This window comes from Octodon degus, unplaced genomic scaffold, assembly GCF_000260255.1.
Source record: "Octodon degus isolate 3935 unplaced genomic scaffold, OctDeg1.0 scaffold00022, whole genome shotgun sequence".
NCBI lineage: Eukaryota > Metazoa > Chordata > Mammalia > Rodentia > Octodontidae > Octodon > Octodon degus.
Window position 1 is genome coordinate 20,899,193 of NW_004524598.1, and position 13,013 is coordinate 20,912,205.

The 13,013-nt window shown below is 41.3% G+C and overlaps 1 pseudogene; it reads left to right on the forward strand.

The window, feature by feature from the left end:
- The first annotated feature begins 386 nt into the window (after positions 1-386).
- Positions 387-12,735, forward strand: LOC101578205 (annotated as a pseudogene).
- Positions 12,736-13,013: the final 278 nt, after the last annotated feature.

Here is a 13,013-nt window from a genome sequence, read left to right on the forward strand (position 1 = left end):
TTATTGTATAATACACACAGACATCACACAAACATACGGGTATGTAGTAGCTATATAAGCATGCCTCAACACACACGTGTGTACATATTGTATATGCGCAGATTCGCAAAAATATAGGATTGAGCAAGGATGTCAGAAAATAAAACCACTGCCATATGTACCGTGATTGCACATATCTGTGATCCCAGAACTTGGGAGGCTGAGGCAGGAGGATCGTTGAGGGTTCGAGACCAGCCTGGGCTACAAAGTGAGATTAAGGGCAGCCTGAACTGCATAGCGGGACTCTGTCTCAAAAAAGACAAAAATAAATAAATAAATAAAATAATTAATTAATTAATTATAATAATAATAATAAAGCAAGCATTAGTGGGTGAGTGTGTTCCAGCATGACTGATGATGGGCCACTGGTTGATGGTGAAATTCAAGAATCACACAGCTCGAGTTTCACCCTGAGCTCCCAATGGCTACTAGGCTTTCATGATATTGGGCTCAGACTCTTGCATCATAACATGCAGATCATGGATGCCAGCCTGGTGGAGCTGCTGAGAAAAGAAAATGAGATGAAACATCACATCTATGCAGCTGCTCTGTCCACAGTAGGTCCTCAGGAAATGGTAATTGCCTTTCCAAGGCCCTGTAATTTTACTCAAAAGTTGAGTAATAGTGACCCAGGAGAGAAGCAACACACTATGCAATTTTCTCAACTTGTGAAATTCAAACTAGTTATCTCTTACTGCCAAGTAATAACGACTGTAATAAACGGAGGAGATTTCCGTTTAAATAAGTGGGTGATTTTAGCTGACTCCAGAGATGCAAATGGACCCTAATTAAGCAATTCTTTAATCGGTCTTTCTGCTTCTTCTTCACAGAGGCTTTATTTCTTGCCTGCGGGTGAATACATTTCGTGTACATACATTGAGATATGAATATGCATAGATGCTCAAGCACGTAGTGTAGTATTTTAGGGTAGGAGTTTTAGCAGAGAAGAACAGAGATGCTCAATTAATTGGGGCTACAAATAACTCCTTAAGGACCTTCACTCGCTTCAGAATACAGTCTGTCTTCTTCAGTTTGGCCTTCCAGGCCTTCAGAATGGACTTAAGTGTTTCAAGACATTCTCCATTTTCCTTGAGCAACTGGCTCTCTCATTGGAAATTCCAGGGGACTCATTCTCCAGCCAGGCATCGGACATTAATTTGATCTTTCAGCACCTCCAACTCATTATTTGGAAAAGGAAGTTACCTGCTGAATGGAGCTGTAGAAAAGATTTATTGGGGCCGGGGAGATGGCTCAGTAGAATAAGCGCTTCCCTGGCAAGCACAAAGGCCTGAGTTCAATCCCTGGTTCTGCCAAAAAAAAAAAAAAAAGATTTACCATTGTTTAAAATATATAATTTTTCCAGCATAAACACTATAGGTTTATGATAAGAAAACATAAATTTTTAGCCTTCAATATGAAGCAAAATGTCCTATAATTCCATCACAGGGAGATAACTTTTAATAAAATTATGGACAGATACTAGTTAGAATCCTTCCAAGACTTCAGTGTTTGAATATATATATATTTCAAAAATTGAAAGTTGAGAATCATATTAGGCATACAAATTTCATTCTGTATGTTCTTTAATATTTTGTGGGTTCTTTCTCAATTTTATGAAAAAAATTGGAAACACTTTAAACCAATGTATAATAATCTCAGATAGGACCACCATAGTTCATTGCTTGTATCCATCAAATTATTGAGCTTTTATTTCGTTAGCTGATCAATGAGTTGAATCCTTTATGCTCAAATGTCCATCTTTTCATCTGATTCTAAGTTGAGGACAAATTTTCTCTAAAGTCAATCATGATTTTAAAAATTGAGACACCTACACAGCACTTTTTAAGCAAGTCTGTCCACTTGTACTCTGCCAAATGATATTAATCACCTCTTTCATTGCACCTCAAACTATAGCAAGAACTTGGGGTACAGCTCCTTGAGAGAGTCCCTGACTAGTATGCATAATACCCTGGGTTCAATCTCTTGCACTTGAAAAAAAAAGGAGGTTGTTCGATTGTTTAAAAATTACCAACGTAAATCATTGTAAATTTAATATCTGTTCTGTAACAATGTATAATATTTTCAAATTGTAAACTTTCCGGCCCAGAAATGCAAATCTGAGATCAGCCTGAATTTGTTTTTTTAAGTGCTCCTTATCTTGACTAACATTTGTACTTCTTTTCTCTATTCCAGAAAAGTCAATGGTTTCCTTAATTGTGTCAAGATTGTAGCTTTTACTTGCTATTTGTTGGTTTTCAGTAACATATTCGGTTATTTAAGTATAAGATTATGATTTTGAAGACGATAAATCTGTTCATGGATGCTTAGACAGCGTTCGTGGCTCTCCTTCTGCTACATCTTTGAGCGCTTCCATTGTCCATGCCACCTCTGCACATCTGATACAAGGTGCATATTTTCAGATGCTTGATATGGATTTGCACCACTTCTCACTCCTGCCACTGCACAGTAGACACCATCGTGTCTTATAGAGTGTAACGCGGAAAGTCCTGGTGCAGGGGAAACAGGAGTCAGGAAGGGTACAGACACTGAGAAGCTGAGACACAGGGTTAGGCTGCAACTAAATTATGGATGACACAACCCAGTTCTTTGATATGAGAGAAACTGAGAACTAGGGAAGAGCCATATACACAGGAGTAATTATAGGTTTTAGTTGTGCTGTTGTTCACATTTCTCACAAATTTAGCTTACTTGCTTAGTTTCACATGTTTTGACAAGTTGGTGACCAAAACTTTCTGACTCATACCACCTGCGCTACAATCCAAACCAGACGCATCCTTCTAATTGCATCATACTTTGGGTGCATTATAAGTGCTGATGTGTGTATTTGAGATTAACGCCTCAGTGACAATTGTACTTCTGAATCCTAATTGCTAGCTCCCATGACTCAGATACGATAAGACCATTCTTCCTGAGATAATAATTTACTTCACCATTTGTTGTTTTATCTTTTAAATAAAAAAGCACAAAGCAGAAGTTAGAATATATGAGTATTTAATGGATTAGTAATAAATAAATACTGTCTTTTTAAAATTTCAGTCTATACCAGTAATAATGGTTAAAATGTGGATAAGCTTAGGAACTGACTTAGGTTGACAAAGTTATACTAAGAAAGTTGCATCTCTTGGGTTCTTCAACAAAACAGACTTTGATGTGGTATTCCCAAGACCCAGTGGGGAGCAGGGCAGTGGAAGAAAGGACGGTCCGTTCCTTTTGTCTTTGTCCTAATCTTGCAAGCCATCTGCTTTTATGTCTGAGTTATGGTGATAAGAAAGAAAGAGGAGGAGAGAAGAGCAGAGGAGACTAAGGACAACCAGAAGTAGAAGGAGGAAAAGAGGAGGAAATGGAGAAAAGTATTTTAACTTACAACTCAGCTAAAAGGAAAATGAGAGTGCCTCCCTCTTTACCACTTGGGGAGCACATCACTTCCACATAGCACGAAGGCACCTCTCTGTTGTGAGTACAGTTTTGATGCACCAATTCCTCTCATTTCTTTCAATTGGAAGGGCCAGCCAAACAGCCCAGCAGATTAAAGTGTCTGCAAGCAGGCAAAGGGACAGGGGTTCAGGGAGACCCTGAATACCCTGTAGACCCTTCCTTAAAAAAAAAATAAAATCAATTGGAGCTGAGGTCAAGGCACAGTGTTTTCTTTACATTTTCTTAATTTTAATTTTTTTTTTCCATTTGTGTATTTGGTATAGCGTCTCACTATGCAGCTCAGACTCATGGTGGTCCTCCTGCTTTCAGCCTCCCCAGGGCTGGGATTACAGGCATGCGCCACCACACCCAGACTCTTTCAGTGGCTCAACATGCTCTGGAAGCAAGGTCGGTGCAGCATGTGGTGCCCGGGATCAAATCCTGGTCCCTGCACTTGCCAATGCAGGTGCTCAGTCTGCTGAGCTATCTCACAGGCCCCAACATACCAGTTCTTTGTGATTCAAAATAAACCTTAACTTCTAGCTCAAAGACAGGGTATTGGGGGTAAGGAAATGAAACCTGTACCCAGAGCCGGCTGACTTGTTGTTAAGCCATGCTAAAATTCTTTTAATCTCTCTTAGTTTCAGATTACAAAAGGATTTAAAACTGAAATGTAACCACAAGGGACTAGGGCTCCTTGGACAACCTAGATTCATCTTGCTACTCTGATCAAATATTATACCCATTAAAATAATAAAAAAAAAATACCATCACCAGCTCAGTGGTGTAAGTGTTTTCCTGGCAAGTACAAGGTCTTGAGTTCAATCCCTTGTACCAAAAATAAATAAATATCATGAAATTCTTTAGGAAAAAATGTTCAAACTGAAGTCTGCCTTTAGTTCTTTACTGCAGTACTTACCAGTCTTTGCTCTTATCTTCATCCTGTGGCAGAGCTTGTGGCATACCAATATTGGGTCCCACACCAGACAAACGAAATCAAAGCATGCAGGGCCAGCGCATGAATGGTCAAGTGATACTAATGTGAAGCCACCCTTAAGAGGCACTCTCCTAACGCTACAGAATGCTTTTGCTTTATAACTCAGATTAAACTAACTTGGTGCCAGTTGGCGAGAGAGTCATCTTCCCAGCATGTGATGAATTCTGCTACTCCGCCCTTTCCACCAACAACATCTTTAAACTGAAGTCAAATACAGTCATTGCCAGTCCCTTGTCATTTCTGCAGCCATTGTAAGTCACAGATCTGCACCCAGTCATCTGATCCTGAACATGTCACTGATTTGATGTCACCACCCCGTTCCATACAGTGGAAATGGCTTCTGTCCCTTCTCATTCACCTGGCAGGGTGAGCTACACCTGAAGCCCCACTGAAGAGCTCTGTCACAGAGTGGCTGTCCCCAGGAACAGCACATATCAGCCTCAGTCAGCTGCCACCACAGACCAAGGTTGATGGCTGCTAGGGTTTCAGCTTACAAGCCATATCGTCAGACACTAGAACTGAAAATGAATAGCAAAGTAAATCACCTGGAAGAATGAAAGACCTCTGGTTGTGTCACCCACATGTCATTGATGTGTTCCTCGGGTCTGTCAAATCTCCCCAAATGATCACACATAAAAACAGAAGGGCAAGTAGGAAAACTTTCCAGCATTCTTGCTGAAGTGTTTAGACAGTCACTTAGCTTTACTGTCCCAAGTAGGTTTAAGCTGGCATGTGGGAAGAAACCAGTGGGTTGAAAACAAAGTCACGGCTAAAAGCACACACAGTGACATCTTGCCTAGTGTGCTTTCGACCCCCACAGTAAGATGATGAGTGGTACGTAGAAAGGTAAGCTCTAATTGTGTGTCATCTCTACTTAATCACCTATAGTACCTCAGTGTCTGTATACAGTGATAGAAAGAGAAAATCAGGAAAATAGTGCTGATACATGTTATAAGGGCAGCATATGATACCTTAAACATTCAGAGGAGAGTCTCATGTTGTCTGAAATTACTTGCATGGAGCTGTTTTTTGGTTTTGGTTTGTTTTGGCTCACAGGACACCCACAACTCATCTTCGCTGATTGCTTAGAGAAGGGCCCCCGGATGACTCCACTGTGCACTACTGAATCATTCAAGAATGAGATCATCATTAGGTCAAATTAAATGGTATAGCAATATTACTTATTGAAGAAACCAGTGCTTCCAGAAAGCAGAGGCCCTCACTGAGAAGCACAACTCTAGTTTGCAACAGCTGCGATTCTATTTTCATTGACTTTCTCAGGTCAGTATTGTCCAAGATCTTGGAGCAACATAGAAATTCTAAGAAGTCTGTAGGAGTCTCCAGGAGTGTGTTAGTCTCATTCTCATTGTTGGAACCAAAATGTGATGCTCACAGTTTACAAATAGAACAGGCTTATTTTGGCTCACAGTTTGAGTGGGTTCAGTCCATAGATGTGGGTCTGAGGTGAACACAGCATGGTGATGTGGCAGGGCCACACAGCAGCCAGGAAGCACACAGGGAAGGCAGGAACCATGGCAAGAGACATCCTTTAGAGTCAAGCCTCCCATACCCTTCCCCTTCTGGCCAGGCCCCCCCTTCAATTATGAGGCTTTGGGGAGGACATTTTATGTCTAATGCATAACATTCCAGTCCTGGCCCCCAAAGGGCTCATGCCCATGCCAACGCACAAATTCATTTAGTTCATCTCTAGCAGTCACCAAGGCTCGAACAGTTTCAATATTGCTGGAAGTCTAAGTCCAAAGTAACCCCTGAGATTCCAGAAAGTACTAAGCTGTGAGCCCCTGTAAAAGTGAAAGAATAGTTAAATACTTCCAACGTAAATGTACAAGAAACAAGACACACATTCCCACTTGAAAAAGGAAGAAGGTGAAATAGATGGACATCAAGTCCAGACAAGGTCAAAACTTAGCAGGAAAGTCATCAAACTCTGTGGCAGCAGTTCCAGCACCTCGGGCAAGCCATGCTGAGACATCAGCTCCAAAAGTTCTGGGCACCTTGTCTCCAATAGGTTTGCTGTTTGTGTCCCACTCTACTCAGTGCCCATGACATTCTTCAGCAGGTGTCCCCCACACGCCTGGCTTTTCTGACCTCCTTGGGTCTCCGCTGTACCTTTGATTTCACTCTTATACCTTTATACTCTGCCATCTCCTCAGCTCCTGGAAATAACTGTAATTCTTCCACAGTTTTTTCTAGCTTCCCATGACTTCTTACCAAATGTAGGTACAAGGCATCATGAGCACATAAATTTTGTATTCTTCATTCCTAGAAAACCAGCACCACGTGGTTAACTAGCTAGGGAGCTTCCAGACCCTTTTGGATCATGGCTACAATGATGTCTGAGTGTCTAGAGAGAATTTGGAGATAGTTTCCTGAGAAGCTCTGAATGAGAACAGTCTGAAAACAGTCATCTTCTGAAAACAGTCTTTCACCTTTGCAACTTTGAGCTAGTGGTGGGTTTCCTGATTTCTCAAATGCCCCCAAAATAATATTTTCTACACAATATTTGGCTTCTTCATAATACTAATTCTTTTAACAATCATGCTCGTGGGCAGGGAAGATAGCTCAGTGGTCTAAGCACCTGCCTGGCAAGCACAAGGACCCAGGTTCAATCTCATGTACCACATGCTATGCTGTCCCTGGAACCTTGGGCTCACCATGGCAGCCACTTAAACTGGGTCCTTGTACAGTTTCTTTCTTGTGAAATAGCAAAATTTTCATTTCTGATTTTTGCTCCTGATTCTTCTTATAGACCTTGCTAAAAGCAACCAGTAGCACCTGGCTGAATGTCAAACTCCTCTGAAGTTTTCTCCACCTGATTAATTAGTTCACCATCCTTAATCTCAGCCTTCTGCAAAGTCTCAGGACAAAAGTGAAATGCTGAGGGTTACTTTGGCTTAGTGGCTTCAGTCCAAGGTCGATTGGCTATAATGTAGAATGGCGTGGTGGAGAAAGCTGTGTGCAGACATTGGCCAGGAAGCAGGGAATAGGTTTTTTCTTATTCTTTTTCTTTTCTTTTCTTCTTTTTTTTTATCTATCTTAGGAAAGGGTCTACAGGGTGTTCAGAATCTCACTACTAGACTGGACTCATAGTGATCTGCCTGTTTACAGCCTCCCAAGAGCTGAGATTACAGGAGCACACCACCATGCCCAGTCTCAATTGCTATCTCAACATGCCCCAGGGACAGGACTGGCAATGCAGGCCCAGGGATCCATTCCCTGGCCCCTGTGCTGGCTTGCAGGAGCTTTAATCAGTTGAGCTATTTCACTGGCCCTTAGAATGGGAGGTTTGGGGGGACATTTTAGATGTAAACCGTAACACATAGTAACTGCGTATTTTGGACAGAATACTTAAGTTCATGTTGCATAGCCCTTTGTCTTCCTAATTATTGGCTAAATTATCACTAAATTAAATACTGTGTAGAAAATAATTTAACAGACCAAATGCAGTTGGAACGGAAAGTTAGTAACTGAACTGTCTTTCTTCCTTAATAATTTTCTTATTAAAAAAGCTTAAATAACTATGATGTCTTACTTTAGGAAAAATACACCTTGAACATTATGGTGTATACAGGAAGCTCTTCACCTTTTCACAGAGATCAACTCAAGGGAAGCATGCATTCAGGGCAGATGTGCCCAAAATATCCATCAGCTGCCCATTAGTACTCAAGAGTACTAAGGATGACAAAGGAGTCAGTGTGTTGTTGATCACTTAACAATCGCATATATTAAAATATCCATTCACCTAATGCTCACTCTTTTATGCACAAGGCAGCATACATGCAGTAGTAGATATGGACAAGGCTGGGCATGTTGGCACACGGCTGTAGTCCCAGCCCTTGAAAGGCAGAGGCAGGAAGATCGTGAGTTTGAGACCAGCCTGTGCTATAAAGTCAGTTTAAGGCTGAACTGAGCAGCATAGAGAGACCCTGTCTCAAAAGACTAAATAAATAAATATAGATAAGGACATTCCCATGCTATAAACACAAAAATGCCCTTATGTGATGACTCTTATTGCGGCACCCACACAAACACAATTTATTTTTGTCAATAACAAATGAACAAAAAAGAAATTTAAAGGTGCACTAAACTTTGTGGATTCCAATGTTCAACACACTTGAATGTGTGCAGCTGGGATTACAGGGCTTCTCAGGCAAGAAACGACACACAGGATTTCCTTCATGTTGTCTAGGCAGACACAGCCGCCTCTCCTCTCACTGTATTCAGAGGCACTTAAAGAAGGGTCCAGGCAGGGGCTGAGGAAACTTCTCAGCAAACATTGGAGTCTTACACAATTTTGCTATTTAGATATATGTACATTTGTCTGCCCATCTAGGGGAGAAGAGAAATTTTGACTGAATCCAGAGTGTAACTGAGTAATAATAAATTAAGAAGGAAAATATTCATTCTAGCATCATGTTGCTGGTGAAACGAACTGGACTCAATAACAGAAGAAGGAGCAAGGATAGAGAAGAGATTCTGGGTGGGCATCATAAGAATTCTCTTTGCTGTTCTCCTGTTCAGCACTTTACCTAGCAATTATGCCTCCTACTAATACAAACAGAATAAAAGTCAGATGAGAAGGGGCCCTAGCACAGCTACCAGATACTTTTTGCACGTCAACCCTGAATGCATGCTTTCTTGAATTGATCTCTGTGAAGTAACTGCCTGTATATACCATAATGTTCAAGGTGTATTTTTCCTAAAATAAGAGATCATTATCATTTAAGATAAGCTTTTGAACAAGAAAATTATAAAGGATAGCGGATTCTATCTTATGAAAGTGCTAGGTATAAGCAGAGAGCATTGCCTTTCTTTTGATCAATGAAACTTGCACTTGTGACTGCAAACTGCCTGAGAGTCCTGGTAAGCTAGCCCCCGCCCCACCAGCCATCCCACCAGAGTTTGCTGAGTCTGGCGGCCCCTCCTTGCCCTGAAGACCACCCAGGAGTCCTGACTACCACAGCAACCTGCAGGAGCCTTGTGGAGCACTGCCCTGCACCAACCCACCATTGAGAGAGCCTGGCGCATCTTTGGCCTGCACGCACCATCGTCGGACCCTTCTTGAGCTGCAGCTTGCCCCTCTTTCCTAAATAAGGCAGAAGCTACATTGAGCCCCACACAGCAGTAGCTTCGGTGAGCCTGCCCTATGCTCCCACTCTCCTGAGTCTTGCTGACCTGCACCCCGCCCATTTATTATCACTGCAAAAAATGACAGAAGAAAAGAACAAAAGGCAATCTCAGACCTCTAGCCCACCCAAAACAAGTCCAGGAGACAAGGCCGTAGGAGAACTTGGGAGTCACACACCGGAAATATTTGAGATGAGAACAACTGAAGAAACAACTCACTCAGATCGGAAATAATCTCTCAGCTAGCATCATGTAATACAGCAATGATTGTTGAATTCCTATTACTTTGTTTAGTGAAATTTTGTATCACTTATAATGCTGGGATTTTTTCCCTATCTCTATTTTGTATTCTTTAAAACTTAAAAAAAATAGAAAATTGAGCTTGTGAGGCCTGGAGGTGCCTTAGGGTTGGCAATGAACTGTCTACAGCAAAAGCCAGAACAGAGAGTGAGAGAGAAAAGGAGCAAATAAGGAAAGGAACAATACTGGGGAGCAGATTATGTAGCATCCAACGGGTCCCCTTGCAGGGTGGACATTTACACTTCAGAAATCCACAGTAGGATGGCGTCATTGGAGGGTACCGTAGCACTACTGCAAATCTCTGACGGTACAGGAAACAGATCTCGTGTGCCTCATATCCTGTATTCTCTTTGTAGCAGCCTACAGACTGAAGGAAGGCAAGGTCGGCAGAGCTGCTAAAGACCTAAAGTGTGGCTGATGGAACACTGGTGAGGGCAAACCATAATTATGACCTTTGCTTAGAATTTAGGAAGGGGGGTTCAGAGAATATTTGGCTTTACATTACAGGGAAGGGGAACTTCTACCGGCCTAACAAGAACACCTGTTAGTTTTTATCACTGGCTTATTTTTTCAGTGTCTCTAAAATACATATGAAACATTGTTAGGTAAGTAACATACATGATGCTTGTGGATCAAATTTCCTAAAGTGTGAGGGGTTGTTGGGCTTGTCTTAGTGATCACTGAGTCACCAATCATGTGCATTACACAGTGTGCAGAACACTCAGGAAGCATGGGCTCAAGAGTAAATAAATGAACGGTTTAATTAACAAGCAGCCTACCAGAGTATGTAGAGAATTAAGATTCCTAGGATTACAAATGAAAATATACACCATTTGGAACATATGCACCATGCTTTTCACTCTATGCAGCACAGAATAAAGAATGTGCTTGATTGATTTTAAAATTACTCCTTTATGAAGTGTTCACAGTAGTCATAAAGAGTTTGTCTTGAATGCTTTATTAGCAAGTTACTAACCCTTGTTAGTACATGCACATGGTCTAGACTGCATGTATTATCTGAACTTTTGACTCACTAGGAATGTGCAGATGATATAAAACTGGAAATCTTTTATTCAACTTCCTGTCATGCTTCGAATCAAGTACAAGATGTTTTAAGAACCTTTTGCACCCTTTGCCCATATCAGTACAGAGAAAAAAAAATTCTCAATTAGTCTGTACTTTTGGCTGTTTTCGTTTTCTAAATAGTAGGAGTTGCTTAGAATGTGAGCAGGATTTTAGGAGAAACCTGTTTGCTTTGGCTCATGTCCATGTGTCCCCCCAAGGCCTAAAGCACTCGCAGGTGGGGCTTTTTAGAGGCGGCTGGATCTCTGGTGTGTGACGCTGGGACCGAGGATGCACTGCTGGATTGAGTTGTGAAGGAGGCTGAGATGAGCGCTGCCTCCGCCTGGCAGAGTTGCTTCTTTCCCTAAAGGCGGGCTGCCTGGATAAGATATATACCGGTCCTGGCTTGGACTGAAGCACTGTGGTACACACTGGCAGGACAGTGGTGTACACATGGAGATACAGGCAAAAGTAGAAACACGAGAAGATAACACTGACAAAGTACCTCCTGAAAGTCCCACTTTCCTCATCTGTGGGGCACAGAAGGGAGGAAAACAAAAGCTTAACTCAGCATTATCTGAAGAGGCATTGGGAGAGCAAACGGGAAGCTTAAATCTGGAAAGTGGCAGGACAGCAGAGGATCCTGGGCCAGGCTACAAAATCATGAGAAAGTCTGAAGAAAACACTAATAAAAGGAGAGAAGATCCTTAAAAGTGATGCAAAACATCCATGACCAAAACAGAAATTTTAATATTAGCTTCTCTACAAGGGCTCCAAGTAGAGATTCAGGAAACATAAAGTTCTGCTGAAAGATGGACGGCAGAAGTGACCAATATGAGATCAGAGTCCCAGAAGGAGAAAGACAGGACCTTGCCAGTGACCAATTAACGAGCAGTATCTTAAAAAATAATAGAATGTGAAACATGTGGCTCCACTAGCTCTTAGATGAAGCAAGGAAGATTAAGAATAATTAGAATTAGTGAAAAAGCAGAAGATAGCACAAATCACATAAAAACCCGTTAACTATAATAACAGCTGAAAACTTTCAAAATAAGATGAAAACATCAAAGAGATGGTGCAAGGCTGACCAGCAGCCTGTGAGTGTGATGCATTTGTAAGTGTACATACAGTCAAAGAAGAGGAATTCAACAAGCAGCGAGTGAGGTCGGAGCAGCTCCCCATGTATATTGTGGCTCTTCAGTCTAAATATGTTGAAGAGCAGCCTGGTTATTTACAAATGGGCTTTGTGTCTATCCACAGTACAACTGGTTGTTATGTTGGCTGGTGCAAGAGTACATATGTCTTTGTGAAAAATGGGATAATGGGTACAGTACAATTTGGAAAAGATGCACATGCCTATCTGAAGAAACCTCCTCAAGATTTTCTTCCAAAATTGGGAGTGATTACAGTTTCAGGATTGGCAGACTTGGTTTCATCAAGAAAAGGTTCTAGATTTAAAAAAATTGCTTATCCACTAGGACTGGCTACTTCAGGAGCAACTGTTTGCTACCCAGTTCAGTCAGTAATAATGGCCAAGGTAACTGGGAAAAAAGAATATGCTACAAGCCAGAAAATTTATGAAGCATTTAAATCATTATGGACAAAAAGCACCAAAAAAGAATCATTCCTGGAGCCTAAAGGAAAAACTAAGTTAGGAATCTATGATGAAAAAGAAATACCTGCAGAAACAGCTCATCCTGAAATGCTCACTGTCTTGGCCAACAGAAGCCAGTTTTGGAACAGTGATGACATAGGATCCCACCTCAGGTACTATTCCATGTATGCCTGACCCTCTCATAGGCAGTCCCATGCAGAAGATGAAGATATGCACAGCATTAGAAGCTAAAGTAGACTACAAAAAGAAGTACAAAATGTGTGAAGTTGCGAATGATGATGAAAAAATTCATGCAGTGGGTAACTGACATACAGTGTCACTTAAATCAAGTTTCTTTGACGTCTTCCATTGTACAGTTTGGTCAATCATGTAAGTGATTAACACACAAACTGAATGTAAGACAAATAGTATTAAGTG